Below are 14,882 nucleotides of genomic sequence, written 5' to 3' on the forward strand. Positions count from 1 at the left end.
TTTTGCACGAAGAACTCCAAATTGGTTTTCTTCATGAAATGTTTTTTATTTGAAGTTGTTTATTTTAATGAGCTCGAATATTGATCGGACATTGCTTGCTTTTCTTTATTACTTTTTATTTGAATTCCTAGTACTGGTAACTGTTGTTGACAAAATGTCTGCCAATTTGTACAAATAGTGTTTCACTGCTTTTAAAGATTTTTTTTTTCATTTATCATTTTTTTCATAACACTAGGGGGCTCTGCCCCTTGCTCGCTAACGCTCACCAACCCTCGAAGACTGCTTCTAAATCTTATTTGATTTGCAAAGATTTAAATCGCCAATTAGAATGAAACACATAGGAAACGCATTATGAGCTCGCTTCCTTTGGATCAAAAAGCACCCCTTCCCCGAGTTTCAAAATAACTTGTACCAACTTTCAAACCCGTAAAGGCTAAGAAGCTCCTGAGCATTGGGAATTGCAGTTTTGTACGTTTGAAAAGTCGCTTCTATATTCGTGGTCTCTAGTAATACATTTTGCTCTTTAGCTCGATGCTTGAATGGAGTCGTTTCCAAAATTTCAAAAGTATTTTTTCTGAAAGAGCATGCTTAAAAGCATAGGATCTGACAATTTTTTAAATAATTTGTTTAAGTTTAATATTAAAAAAAAACACTTAAATCGGTGAGCTTTCATCGTTTACATTTCTTGGCGATGACATCACAAATGATGAAATGCCACTCTGTGTTGCCACTCACAGAGCTAAATATTTAATTCGCATCTTTACTCACGTGTATTGGCAACGATATGGTTCATAGCAAGCGTAAAGTGCAATTTTAATTCGCAGCTTGATTATCATGACGTGGAAACGTAGTAGAAAGATGCGCCAAAAAGCATCATTTGTAACGTCATTAAGACCACGCCTTGTTTAAAAAATCGGACATTTAAAAAAATTAATTTGAAAAGAACTGTTGGGAAAATAAAAGTATTTTCTGGACCCATGTTTTTTTTTTTTTTTTTTTGCTCATTCTATCAACTTCAATGACTAAAAGTAATACTTTTGATTGAAGGAAACCACCCCATTGAGTTGAGCCTAAGATTTTCCGTTAAAATCGAAACCCTTAAAGTTTGTAAATAAGAAGAAACATGCGAATCGAAAAGACGTAACTATGGCAACCCCAAATAAAACATCAATAATAATTTTAATGGATGTAAAATTATTCGAACTTGATTTTTAACGACGTGTAACTTTTTTTCCCTTTGGAGTTAGAATCTTAGTTTTTCGACCATAGATCGAGTTAGATCTGGAGTAAAAAAGCCGCTCTTTTCAGAGGTGTCACTGAAGAAAACTGTGGAACATTTCCATCGCTTTTTACTGATAGATTTAATAAAGAAAGTAGTGCCTAAATTTTAGCTAAGCCTAAAACAGTTCGAACTAAAAACGCAAATAACTCCCGTCGTATTTAAGTTAGAGCATTGAAATAAATTGCGTAGAACGAGGAATATTCTACACTTTCCAACGATATATAATATTAACACGTGCAAGTAATTTTTAACCCCTTTAATGGGCAGTAATAGACAATTTCGCGTTTTTAGAGCTTACAAAATTAATTACAAAAAAAAAACTAATTCAAATTTAAAAAATAAATCCCCAGGTGCACACCCCCGGGGCTCGAAGTAATTTTGTACAAAATTTCAAGGCTGTAGGTGATATGGGGTCTCCTGGACGCAGGTCCACCACAGACTTCCTTCCAGAATTTCTTAGAAATCTTACTTTTATCTTTACTAATAATAAAGTTGAAAGTCTCTCTGCCCGGATCTCTGTCTGTCTGTCAGGATCTCTGTGACGCGCATAGCGTCTAGACCGTTCGGCTGATTTTCATGAAATTTGGCACAAAGTTAGTTTGTAGCTTGGGGGTGTGCACCTCGAAGTGATTTTTCAAAAATTCGATGTGGTTCTTTTTCTATTCCAATTTTAAGAACAAAATTATCATGAGATGGACGAGTAAATTACGAAATTATCATAACGTGGAACCGTAACATGGACACAAGCCAATTGGCGAGAAAATTCACCATACATTATTTGTAAATATACAGGTGAACCAAAAGACCTTTTAATTTTCTACTACGGGCAAAGCCGTGCGGGTACCACTAGTTTACTATAAGGAGAAAGAGACAAGTTGTGCAAACATTTATTTAACTAAACACTTTTTTCGTAATTAATAAAGCAAAACTTCACGTAATTTGTAATTGTTTATTCCTTTGAAAAACCGCTTAGTAATTAATAATCCAGAACAATACACGATTGTTCTTGAAGACGTTTTGGCAATTAATAACTAAAAATAATGCGCAATTGTTTATTCCATTGCAAAGGTTTTGATTAACTAACAGCATCTAAGTGATGCGAGATTGTTTTATTTAAATGAAGACAATCGGGTAATAATTAATTGAGTAAACTTGTTCATTCTTTTGCTAAGCTTCGAATAAATTAGTTTAGAAGTAAGGAAAAAAATTATTATTCCACTGGAGGGGATGCAAAACTGCTTATCCCATTACAAAACTGTTGGGCAATTAATGGAGCCCAGGATTTTCTGTCCCCAAAAAATTCTTAAAAATTCCCTATAAATTGCAAGAAAAAAAAATTAATTTGAATTTTGACATCTTGAATTCAAATTATGTTTTTATGTGTTCAAATCACGAGTGTGTGTATGTAGGCGTGTGTGTTTGTGTGTGGGGGTATGTGTGTTTGTGTGTAGGCATGTGTATTTGTGTCTGTGTGCTGGCATAAATGTGTGGGTAGTTGTGTGCATGTGTGTGTATGTTTTTGTGTGTGTATGTGTGGGTGTCTGTATGTATGCATGTGTATGTGTGTTTGTGTATGTGTGTGTATGTGTGTGTGTGTAGTTGTGTATGTATGCGCGTGCGTGTAGGACATGGATGCAACCTGGAGACAACTTTCGCTATAGGAGCAGCATCGTGAGGAGCCCGTCGACGGTGATGGTGTGGAGGGTGGCGGTGGAAAAATCAAAAGACGCCAAAAACAGTCAAATGAGAACAATAAGCAATCGTGATTGCTCAAAAAAAAATCGGGAAAAAAGCTCCAAAAATGACTTTTAACAACATCAACAACAATAGCTATAATAATAACTAGTGGTATCCGCACGGCTTTGCCCGTAATAGAAAAATAAAAAGGTATTTTGGTTCGCCTGTATATTTACAAATAATGTATGGTGAATTTTCTCGCCAATTGGCTTGTACCCATGTTACTGCTCCACGTTATGATAATTTCGTAATTTACTCGTCCGTCTTATGATAATTTTGTTCTTTAAATTGGAATAGGAAAAGAACCACATCGAATTTTTGAAAAATCGCTTCGAGGTGCACACCCCCATGCTACAAACTAACTTTGTGCCAAATTTCATGAAAATCGGCCGATCGGTCTAGGCGCTATGCGCATCACATAGATCCTGACAGACAGTGATCCGGACGGAGAGAGATCCTGACAGACAGAGAGAGATCCGGGCAGAGAGACTTTCAGCTTTATTATTAGTAAAGATAATGATTATCTCTAAATAATTTGAGCATAAATCAAAAACAATATAGTTCTTTCCAAACATTGTAATGGGGTCGTTTCCAAAACTTTAAAAGTATATTTTTTTTCAGAAAGAACAAACATAAAAACATTGCATCCGACCTATTTTTTATAAATTTGTTTACGTTTAATATTTAAAAAAAATTACTTAAATCGGGGCGCTTTCATTGTTTACGGCTTCTGCCGATGACATCACAAATGATGAAATGTCATTCAGTGTTGCCATTCACAGTGCAAAATATTTAATTCGCATCTTTATTCACGTGTATTGGCAACAATAGGGTTGATAGCTAGCGTAGAGCGCAATATTTAATTCGCAGCTTGATTATCATAACGTGGAAACGTATTAGAAAGATGCGGCAAAGTGCATCATTTGTGACATCATCAAGACCACGCCTTGTTTGAAAAATTGGACATTTTAAAAAATTGACTTTAAAAAAGCTGTTGGGAAAATGAAAGTATTTTCTGGGTCCACGTTTTTTTTTTTTTTTTTTTTTTTTTTTGCTCATTCTATTCATTTCAATGACTAAAAGTAGTACTTTTGACTGAAGAAAACCACCCCACGTTTTAAATGCTTGAAAACAAACTGACATAATCTATTTTCCTTACAATTTGAAGTATATATGAGATATTAAGTTGAATGAAAACTGAGGAATTACGATTCAATATATTTATCCAACATGCTTTTTTTTTCCTTCGTGAATTGTAATGTTCTTCAAAACATCTCATTTGTGTCTTTTATTAAACTTAAAAAAGTCAGAATAGTATTGGATTTTTTAAAGTTTTTTTTTTTTTTTTGGTATTTTCAAATTAAAAAACGTTTTTTGATTAAAAGGAAATTTGGGAACTGGAGCGATTTTCTACATCTTCAGAGTTGATTAGTGCATATTTGAAGAAAACTGACTCATTTTCCGATCATTCTTCTTCACTTTCAAAAATCTCTGCTCCAGTTAAAAATTTCTTAGTGTTTGAAAAATGTTCGTTTTCCGAAATCTAGCTTATCTTAGTGACAATCGCTCTGCGAAAAAAAAAAAAAAAAAAAAAAAAAAATTGCAGAGCGATTGTTTTAGTAACAGAAGTAATTTTCAGAGAAAAATCAGGGGAAGAATTTTACATTTTGTAGGAAAAATGGTTCGAAATAAAAAAAACAAAGCCCAAAGAGTTTTTTGAAATATCCAAAAATTATCCTAAAGGGAAAAAATGAAACGTCTTGCCGGGCCATAGTTATTTATAATTACAAATAAAGTCAAATTATTATTCTACTGGAAAAGCTTTTGAGTAATTAATAATTCAAAGAATTATTTATTCTTGTGAGTAGTTAATAGTACAAAGGCAAAACAGTTGCTATTCCATTAACATGTTTTGAACAGGGCCGTATTTAAGGGGTGGGTTTTTAGGGTTTAACCCCCCCCCCTAACTTTTTTTCATACTGTTCTAAAAATGCTTTTCTTTTTTTTTTCTTGCTGAAAAATTTATTATGTATTACTATTTTATTCTTTGTTACTCTTTTTTCTCAATTTCGTTTGAAAAATGAAATTATTATTATTCAAGAATTGCAAAATTTCTGTTTATCTGTAGTATCTTTTTATCGCAGTTATTGCGAACATATTTTTTTACAAGACAGTACAGCGCTTTTCTTCAAATTTTAAAAACCTGACGCAAACGAAAACATTCAATTTGTCGGAATTTGAAAATAACAAACTCTTATTTAACATATTTTAATGTATCGAAAAATATTAATTTAAGAGATGCTTTCTTTATATATTTGAATAATATGTATCGAATAATATATAATATATTCGAATGTGCATACATTATATCTATTAAATATTTAACAGAAGTAATGTAGTGTACCCGTCACATTTTTCTTCTTCATTTAATAGATACATCAACATTTATAGTTACTCCTGCTAATGCTCTTAAAGCAGCACTTTCTTATTCAAATAAACTAGTGTAACAAAAATCAATAAAATAAACGAGTGAAATCAAATTTTATTGATCATATATATTTCACGAAAAGTGTTTGGTAAAACCCTCCCCGAAGCAAAAGTCTGGTTTATAGCCCTGGTTTTAAACAGTTCATAGCATTTCAAGCTATGTCAATTTGTGAGTTTCGTTGAAAAAAATTTTTATTTATTAATAATTTCAAGAGTAATACAAACGTTTTCAATCATGCAAGCTAATTTAATTACGTATTTATATTACTCTTAATTTTAATGCATTTGAAACTTTTGGAAGATTATAGTGGCTTTTCAAACTTTTTATTATATTAAAAGGTTTAGATTGTGAACTTGATTCTAACTTGCTTCTTCAGCGTTCGGTAGAAACAAGTCAGAAAAATTAACAGAACCAATTCATTACTCATGTCATAAAATTAGGAATAAAGAAACGCCCTTATGTAAATTGCCTGAATGACGCAATTTCTGAAACTGAGCTGTTAATAGTTTCTTCTTTTGCTTTCTGACCTTGAATTTCACGTGAAACTATAACACAGCACTTGGAAAATAGAATGTGTTGCTCATTTTACGTTTTGGAGGTAGAATCAATTAGAGGGAGAAAATAAAACTTCAGACTTCAACTACCATCACTACTATTTTATGAATTCATAACTGTAATTTACAAAGCATAAATCAAAGTTATAATTCTATAAGAGAGAGAGAGAGAGAGATACCGTCCCAATAGGGTTGTTTCTTTCAGTCAAAAGTACTACTTTTAGTCATTGAAATTGATAAAATAAGCATAAGCAGAAAAAATAACATGGAGCCAGAGAAAAATTTTATTTTCCCAACAGTTATTTTTTATTTTTATTTTTGCTTATGTCCGATTTTGGTAATTAGGCGTGGTCTTTATGACGTCAGAAGTGATCTACTTTGGCACGCTACTCCATCGGCGCTCTTAAAGTTTACGCATTGTTGAAAAAAGGTTGCCATTAAACAGTAATGTTAATAGCAATCATAATGAGGATTTTGAATGAAGGTTTTTCTGAAGCAAACATGAAATTCATTAGTATTTTAGCGCTATAATACTTTTATCCTTATCTAACGTCAAACTATTGCGCTCTGCGCTGATGGCACCAGTGAATGGTATTTCATCACTTGTGATGTCATGAGCAGAAAACGTAAAAAATGAAATTGAATCTGCGCATCAATTAAAATATATTTTTTTTAATACTAAACTTTATCAAATTATTAAAAACTCGTTAAAACCTATGTTTTAAGCATACCCTTTCAGAAAAAAATACTTTTGAAATTCGGAAACGACCCAATAGAAAAACTTCTAAAACAATACTATTTGTCATCATTGAGTAAAAAATATCCCCTGGCAACTAATTGTCTCAGAAAAAAAAAATCTTCAAGAAGCCATTTTTGACTAAATTTTCCTACAAACTCTAATCAATAGGTTTATTTTTAGGTCAGGCACCCCTAAAATTTTTCCCTGGTTTCTTCGACTTTAAGCTTTTAATTGGTCTGTGATTGTTGATATTATCAAGGAATGATTTGTTGATAACGCTTATTAATTTTCAGTAATTTTTAAGTTACAGCACGTGTGAAAGCTGCCCTGTCGTGTATATATATATATATATATATATATATATATATATATATATATATATATATATATATATATATATATATATATATATATATATATATATATATATTTGGGAGGGGGGTGTTGCAGTTGACTTTGAAATCACTTGAAAAAAATATTTTTACTCTCTGGGGTGAATTCTTTATTCTATATCGGAAAAATAACGGTTTAAGATACATTTAATTTCCATCTCTGCTGTGCATTTCCCCTCTACCTTTGATTTTTTATGATCACCTTTATCAAATCCTTCATCTCATTTACATTAGCAGTGTTATTAAATCCATACCGCACAGTGCAAAACTAAATTAAAGTCCCAGTTCCTCTTTAATGGCATCGCCATTTCCGTTTCCGAAAGAAATAGAATTTAATTCCAGCACGAGACTCAAGTCGGGGGAATTGATATTCCGTCATTTTCCGAAACAACAAAACTGATTATTTCGATTTCAGATGCTTTGAAAGCCCGCAATTAAAGTCGCTGCATTATTGCTTTCCCGAAGACAATTCTTCCTAGGCTAATGCATCGATTGTAAAAGAATACGCAGTGGTATTTTTATTCCTTGGAAATGGCCAAAAATACGCGCTTCCGCAGCTATTAAAAATAAATGACGTCTGCGTAAAATCGCTTCATTCTGCGCAATTAAGGAAAAAATATGACTCTTTTCGGCACATTTAAATTATTTTTGGTTCTTTTTTCTCGCGCCGGGTTCATTTACATCAGCACAAACTCTTCCGACACTTCCATTGATCGCTCCGTGCGCAGTGCGCATGCGTGGAAGATGCCGGGACGTTTTCGGGAGTAGCAGGAGAGGCCGTTGGCCCTGGCTGGTATCGATTATTATCGATATGGGAACCCCAAGAAAAGTTGGTGGCTACTACGCTACTATTCCCCTCCCCTCCTCCTCCTCCTAAATGGAAAACTTTGCCAAGTTTGGCTCCGCCCTATAGTGGCATTTTACGGGGCTTTTTTTCTTTTTTATTAACGTGAATGGACTTCAGGGTTATTGAACTATATTCAAGATGAAAAAAGACATCGACTTTGAATGGATAGTTATAATAGTGGAATGGTTTACGAAAAATATCGATGGGTTGTCAAATTTCGATAGATTGTGGGATGATGCAAGCATTATAAACGGAAATCTTTGACGTTTCTGATATATCACACATTTTTCAAAAATGTAAATTACTTAATCGATATAGAACTCATTTTCGTTAGCTTTAAAAGACGTAATGAGTATAATTACTGGGAGAGATTTCCAAGCATTATAATATTAAAATCCCAAGACTCACACACAGTTTCAAGTAACTCACGCTCCTCAGGTTTGAAGAATTTTTTATCATGGAGTAAATGATGGTCAATCAATAAGCAATTAACTACAAGAGGACGTATTAATTAATTACATTGAACCAATGTTGTAAGCAAAAACACTACAGCACAGTTTTATGGAAAAGTTGGGGAAAAGTGGAGTAAAAAGATTCAACTTATCAGTTATCCAAAATTATTCTTTTTTTTTTTTTTTTTTGGAAGCATAAAACTAAAATATAATGTTTTTAAAATTTATTTAAAGATATATATTAGTTTTTTTAATATAAACAATCATGTAAATGAAACTATCACTTTTCTACACGACTACCAACCTTTTAGCAAAAAGAGTTAAATTGCTTTCGAAATCTTTCTCGCACTTTTGCACATGTAATTGGTCACCCATAATTTAAATTCCACTCCCTTGTCTCAATGATTGGTTATTATTTCATCCAGCATTGAAAATGAATACCTCCAAGAGACCATCATTTGTTTAGTCTGCTATGACGTAATATGGAAAAGGAAAACTAAAACGTATACGTGGCGGACACTAATAACGGAGTTCTGACAGTTTAGTAGCCGCTATTATAGCATATTCTTAATGCAGGTAGAATTGCGGTATTCTTTTGAAGTGGATTAAACGATGAACGTTTTTCCCTCGTGTTATCAGGAATTCCACACTGCCCAGAGTAAGTAAAACAAACAAGCTCGGCTCATGTTTTTAAATGGTTAACTTAAGTTCAATTCAATTTTATTTCAACCAAGGAGTTTAACAAAAAATCATTTCACATAGAATATAAATGAAAATAAATTACAGACAAATAAATATATTTTGTCCTGTCTATTTGAAACTCTCTGATTGAGTGGATGGAAATAAAGGTTATAACAAGTCTGACAAAAGTTAAAGTCAAAAGCGTAGTTTTAGTTTTCCTTTCTAATAATAATCTCCATCGACTGCCATTAAAAGAAAAAACGTTGTCGGAATAGACTTTTACTGTGAGGGTGAATATGACACCAACGGAGCGCATATATCAAATTTCAGAGTCACAACTAAGTCAACAAATCATAGTCCTCTCTTTCTCTTCATGCCAAATCGCAAACACCAAATCATATTTTTCGATTCGCAAATACGCCTCAGGTTTAACTTCATTATCTTTTTCAATTCACTGACGAGACGGACCTGGTTTGTTATTGGTAAACCCGAAGCTATTTCGCCCACGTGACTGGTCAAAAACGACATCGAAAGAAATTTAACTGAGACGAAAATTGCTCCTCTAGGCTGAGTGAAACGCGGATTCATTTATTTCTCTTCACCTCACATCGCAAGCACCAAATGATAATCCTCTGTGTGAAACATGAATTACGTCACATCGCAATACGCAAATCATAGTCCTTTTGGTGAAACGCGGACTTGTTTTTTTCTCTTCACGTCACATCGCAATGCACAAGTCATACATTCCGATTCTCGTACGCCTCGGATTTAATTTCAGTATCGTTTTCAACTCGGTCACGAGATGAACTTGATATCTGATTGGTGAATCGTCTATGTGACTGGTCGAAAACGACATCGAGAGAAGTTCGACAGGCGCGAGAATCCTCTTTCTCGGTGAAACACGGATTTATCTAATTCTCTTCACGCCACATCGCAATCAGCAAATCATTGTCCTTTGAATGAAAGAAATTGTTAATAATTGAATAGCGATTGGCAACACGTAAGCGTTTCTGTCAAATAATGTATAACTCGGGGGTTCCCAAACTTTCTAATTTGCCGCACCCTTTTAATAACAGGAGTTTTCCCACGGCACCCTAGGTTATGTCGACGTTTTGTCCAGCCTGCTCAGAAAACTGGACGTTATGTCCTAGCCGTCCAAAAATGTATAATTTCTGTCCGTGGACCTTTTGTCCATCGCACTTTATGTCCGCCGGACGTTATGTTCGTTGGACTTTTGTCCGTCGGACGTTCTGTCCGTTGGACGTTTTGGTCATGGACGTTTTGAATTTGGACGTTCTGTCCAGTTCACTCCTGCAGCATCCACTGCGAAAACACCTGGATGACCATTGTCGCGAGCTTTAAGACCGTGAAGAAGATTTTGTAGCTATCCTCGACTAGGTGAATCAATCAGTGCCCTTTTAGTAAAACTTCCGCCCTGAGGAAATCAATTGGTGAAACTATGGAGGTGTCTGCCGCTTTGATTGAAAAATAAGATCAGCCACGAAAAAGTATTTCATGGGAACTACTCATCTTTATGATGACAGAAAGCATTAAGATTCAGTTTGAAAATCTATGCAGAAATGCTAATTGTATACGATCAACTCAAAGCAGGAAAGAAGAATTTAAAATAATGCGTTCAGGCTGAATGCTATCAAACTTTTATTACAAAGACAATCAAAAAAAAAAAAAAAAAGAAAAAAAAAGAAGAAGAAGAAGAAAGAAATGATACAAGTCTGTTGCTCCTTGTACTAACCCTTTTGAGCGGTTGGCATGTACCTTTCGCTTCGACCGCTTTGGGACGGTGAAAGCAAGAACAAAATATTCTTCGAATCGGGAGCAGATCGTGGGACAATGGACCCTTTATCTTGTCTCACATTTTAATTTTATTAAATTTGATAGTGAAGAACTTACCGAGATACAATAACGACAAAACGTTCACTAACAAATATCTCAGCAGTGAAAAGGTTAAATAGCATGCTTCGTTCAAGCGAAAAAGTAATAATTTGATTTACGAAGATGACAACATGTTATGTTCGGGCACAACCTTGAACTACTCGTTCTCACTGAATTGCTGCATAAAATAAAAATCGAACGTTAATAACCCTTTCATCTAAACGTCCAGTTATCATAAATCTAAGCCCTTTAATTACTTTTTTTCGCCCAGCAAGAAGAAAAACTCTTTGGGTCACAGTTACCGAGCGTCAAGTTTGGTCTGGTGACCTCCATTTACCATTGCACTCTCCTCAGATCCTGCCAGCTGCCACCGTTCCCTTGACATTCACCTTCGTTTTCAAGGTCAAAGCATCTTGTTCCCATCATCATCTCGGGAATGGTTCTGGAACGCTTCATCCCTCCGCCATTCCTTGTGCATTGCCGCCGGATATTATCTGGTGTGTTGGTATTTGCACGAATGACTTTCGCTGATTTCTCGCAGAGATTTTCTGGGTCAAACTACTTTCCCTGCACGTGTTTCCATATCAGCCGCGAAGATCCCTTCGGAACCCGAGATGCGGTTCGGTTTTTGGTTTTGCCCACCGATGCCGGATTACCGCAGGCGAAAATGTGGTACATGCTTGCTCATGGGCATTCATAGCAGAAGATCTCAAAATATGAAAAAGAAAAAAGAAGCAAAACCGAAAAGCTGAATAATTCTTTTTAAAAAAATCATTTTCCGTTGAAGAAAACAAGAAGAGAAAAAATACCACTCATAGAAAACTCAGAAGAGAATCCATAAATACATGGAAAACCAAGGACGGATCCAGAAATTTTTCAAAGGAGGGACGATTGATTTTTATTACTTACTTTTTACTGTGTATACTGATTTAAGAATACCGATCACAAAGGTTTTGGACTTTGATTCCGAGATCGAGTCCCTAACCCAAACCTACCTTCTCCCAACATTAATAAAACTTGTCTAAATTTGCGTTTTAAGAACTTCATTTTGGAAAAATTACCGGCGGAGAGATCCTCAAAGGGAGTGGGGATCGCCCTCATCACCCCTCCCTTGTATCCGTCCCTGTGAAAAACCCACGAAAATTTTTATTCAGCTTTTATTATTTTCCTTCTTCTTGATTTATTTAATTTTTGCTTCATTTTACATTGAGGCTATTCATGAATGATGTCACACTTTTTTTCAACATTTTGAACTCTGATCTCCCTCTTTTGTCACAAAGTGTCACACTTCACCTTACCCCTCCCCCCCCTTTGTCACAAAGCGTCACACGTTTCCTTACCAAAACCCCCCCTTTTGTGACGTGTCACACTTCTTGCTACCCGCTCCCTCCCCCTTGTCACAAGCTATCACAATTTCACGAACCCATCTCCCCCCCTCAAAGCGTGACCATTTTGTGGACAGCCCCTTTTCTACTTATTTCATAGTCATCGTCTGCCAACTTCCAAAAATAATCTTGTTGCCATGTAATCAGAGAAATTCAAGCGTACGGCCAGTGGAGTGGACCACATGCAGCCCGTGAAGCTGATACACATGACCCTTTGTATTGTTCAATGTTACAAATTTAAAACCACTGTTATAGTCACAATCCCAAAATCATACATTTGTAGCTAAATATTCAGAAATCGGGATCAGTTCAACAGATGCAAATTTCGTACTGATAAAATAAGAAACAAGTATTGAGAGATCACAATTGGTTTGTTGTTTTTCTTTCTTTTTCAATGCGTTCTCATGTTATTTTGGAAATTTTTAAACACTTAAATCTTTTAAAGTATCATGGTTTCTGGCTGGTTCGTGCGCACCATCTTAATATGAGGTGTGGTCATTAGGGTGGTTCAAAAAAAAATTTTTTTTTTTTCAGCTAGAGTCCAGGACACCCCCTAATTTTTTAGACTTACTGATAGTATTATGCTTTAAAAGTTTTAGCTTCTTACTCAAATTTTAAGACGGTGCTTAATGACCCTCCCCCCCCCCATTTAACATTAGCTGTAGCATAGAAAATGTCAAATTTAGAATCATTTAATTACCCCAGCTGTTTTTTGTAAATAATTATTTTATTGCAATGTATATGGATAATACTCGTGTATATTATAGTATGCAGCGTTGTTTTTTTTTTCATTTCAATGTATTTTTCAACCCCCTCCCCATACTGATGAAGTTTGAGGGAGGGGGTTGAGCACCCTCTTTCAGTTGAAATAGGAAGCTAAAATTCTTCCAGTATATTGCTATTCACAAATCTAAAAATATTGAGGGGTGTCCTGGTACCTAGGAGAAGCTTTTTTTTTTACATGTATTTTTGAACCACCCTAGTGGTCATTGGGTTAAAAAAAAAGTTGTTCGCCACTGCCATAAAAGAGTTTTTGAAATAATGATAATAATAATGACTGGACGGAGGATGATTTTTTTTTTATTTTTTATTTAACCACATACAGACTGCCAAAGAACTATGAAAAAAATCGGCACAAATTTTAATGCAACTTGGAATTATTTTTACTAGTGTGATCCTTTTCACATTTTTTTTCCTAAAAATCTTTGATTACTAATTTTTACAAAGCAACTTTTTTTTAACAAATAGAAAAATCTTCGCAGTAAAGAAATAGTCCATAAAATAGTTCTGTATATCAATATTTTTTGGTTAACCAAAGGGAAAGCGAAATAAAAAGTTAGAATCAAAAGGAATATTGGATTAAAACAGAGGTTCTCAAAGTGGGTGCCGTGGCACTTTGGATTATCACAAAGAGAGGCAAAGGGTACCGCAAAAAAAGCCGATAGTTTCATTATATTCATTATATATAATCTCTCTCTCCTTCTCACTCTCTCTCCCTCCCCCTCAATTCTATTTACTTTTTTATTATTTATTACGCTTATTTTGTGAATTCCTCTTGTGTTAGGTTTTATTTTCTTCATAGTTCCATTCGAACCTTTAAAACGGTAAATACTTCACAACAGAACCTTAAGATGAACAGAATCTTCGCCTTGTCCATCATTAGTTTTCGAACTTTTCTTAAAAAAATAAAGGAAAAAAGAAAAAGACAACGTTTGAAAAATTCTGGATCAAACAATTCCGTGTCGAATACTTCTCTTGTATTTATTTATCTATCTTTTAATTGTATTTTCCCGCAAGAATGCTGCTATATTATTATTTGGTGTTTCCATAGGCGTATATATAGAAAGTTCTTTCGGGTGAGGGGATTTCGAACTTAATATTGCTGCAAGATATTCTCTATAAACGACTTCGTATGTGTTTGTGCGACGATGGTTTATTAGTATATGCTTTCAAAAATATTCGAAATCAGTTGTTCATAATTCAATTTTGCATAAAAATAAGTTTTTGGCAAACTTTTCCATGTTAGTTTAAAGCAAACTTGAAAAAGTATTCTATGGTTTTGTAGCGTTGCGCACTGTTATGATCAAAGAGATGACAATAATTGTAATGGGGTTTCCTTCAGGCAAAAGTAGTACTTTTATTCACTAAAATTGATAGAATAAGCAAAAAAATAAAAAATAAAAATAAAAATAACATGGACCCAGAAAATTCTTTCATTTTCCCAACAGTTATTTTTTAATTAATTTTTTTAAATGTCCGATTTTTCAAACAAGGCGTGGCCTTGATGACGTCACAAATGATGCTCTTTGGCGCATCTTTCTATTGCGTTTCCAAGTTATGATAATCAAGAAGCGAATTAAAATTGCGCTCTACGCTTGCTATCAACCATATCGTTGCCAATACACGTGAGTAAAGATGCGAATTAAATATTT

Source organism: Uloborus diversus, chromosome 2 (genome assembly GCF_026930045.1).
Source record: "Uloborus diversus isolate 005 chromosome 2, Udiv.v.3.1, whole genome shotgun sequence".
NCBI lineage: Eukaryota > Metazoa > Arthropoda > Arachnida > Araneae > Uloboridae > Uloborus > Uloborus diversus.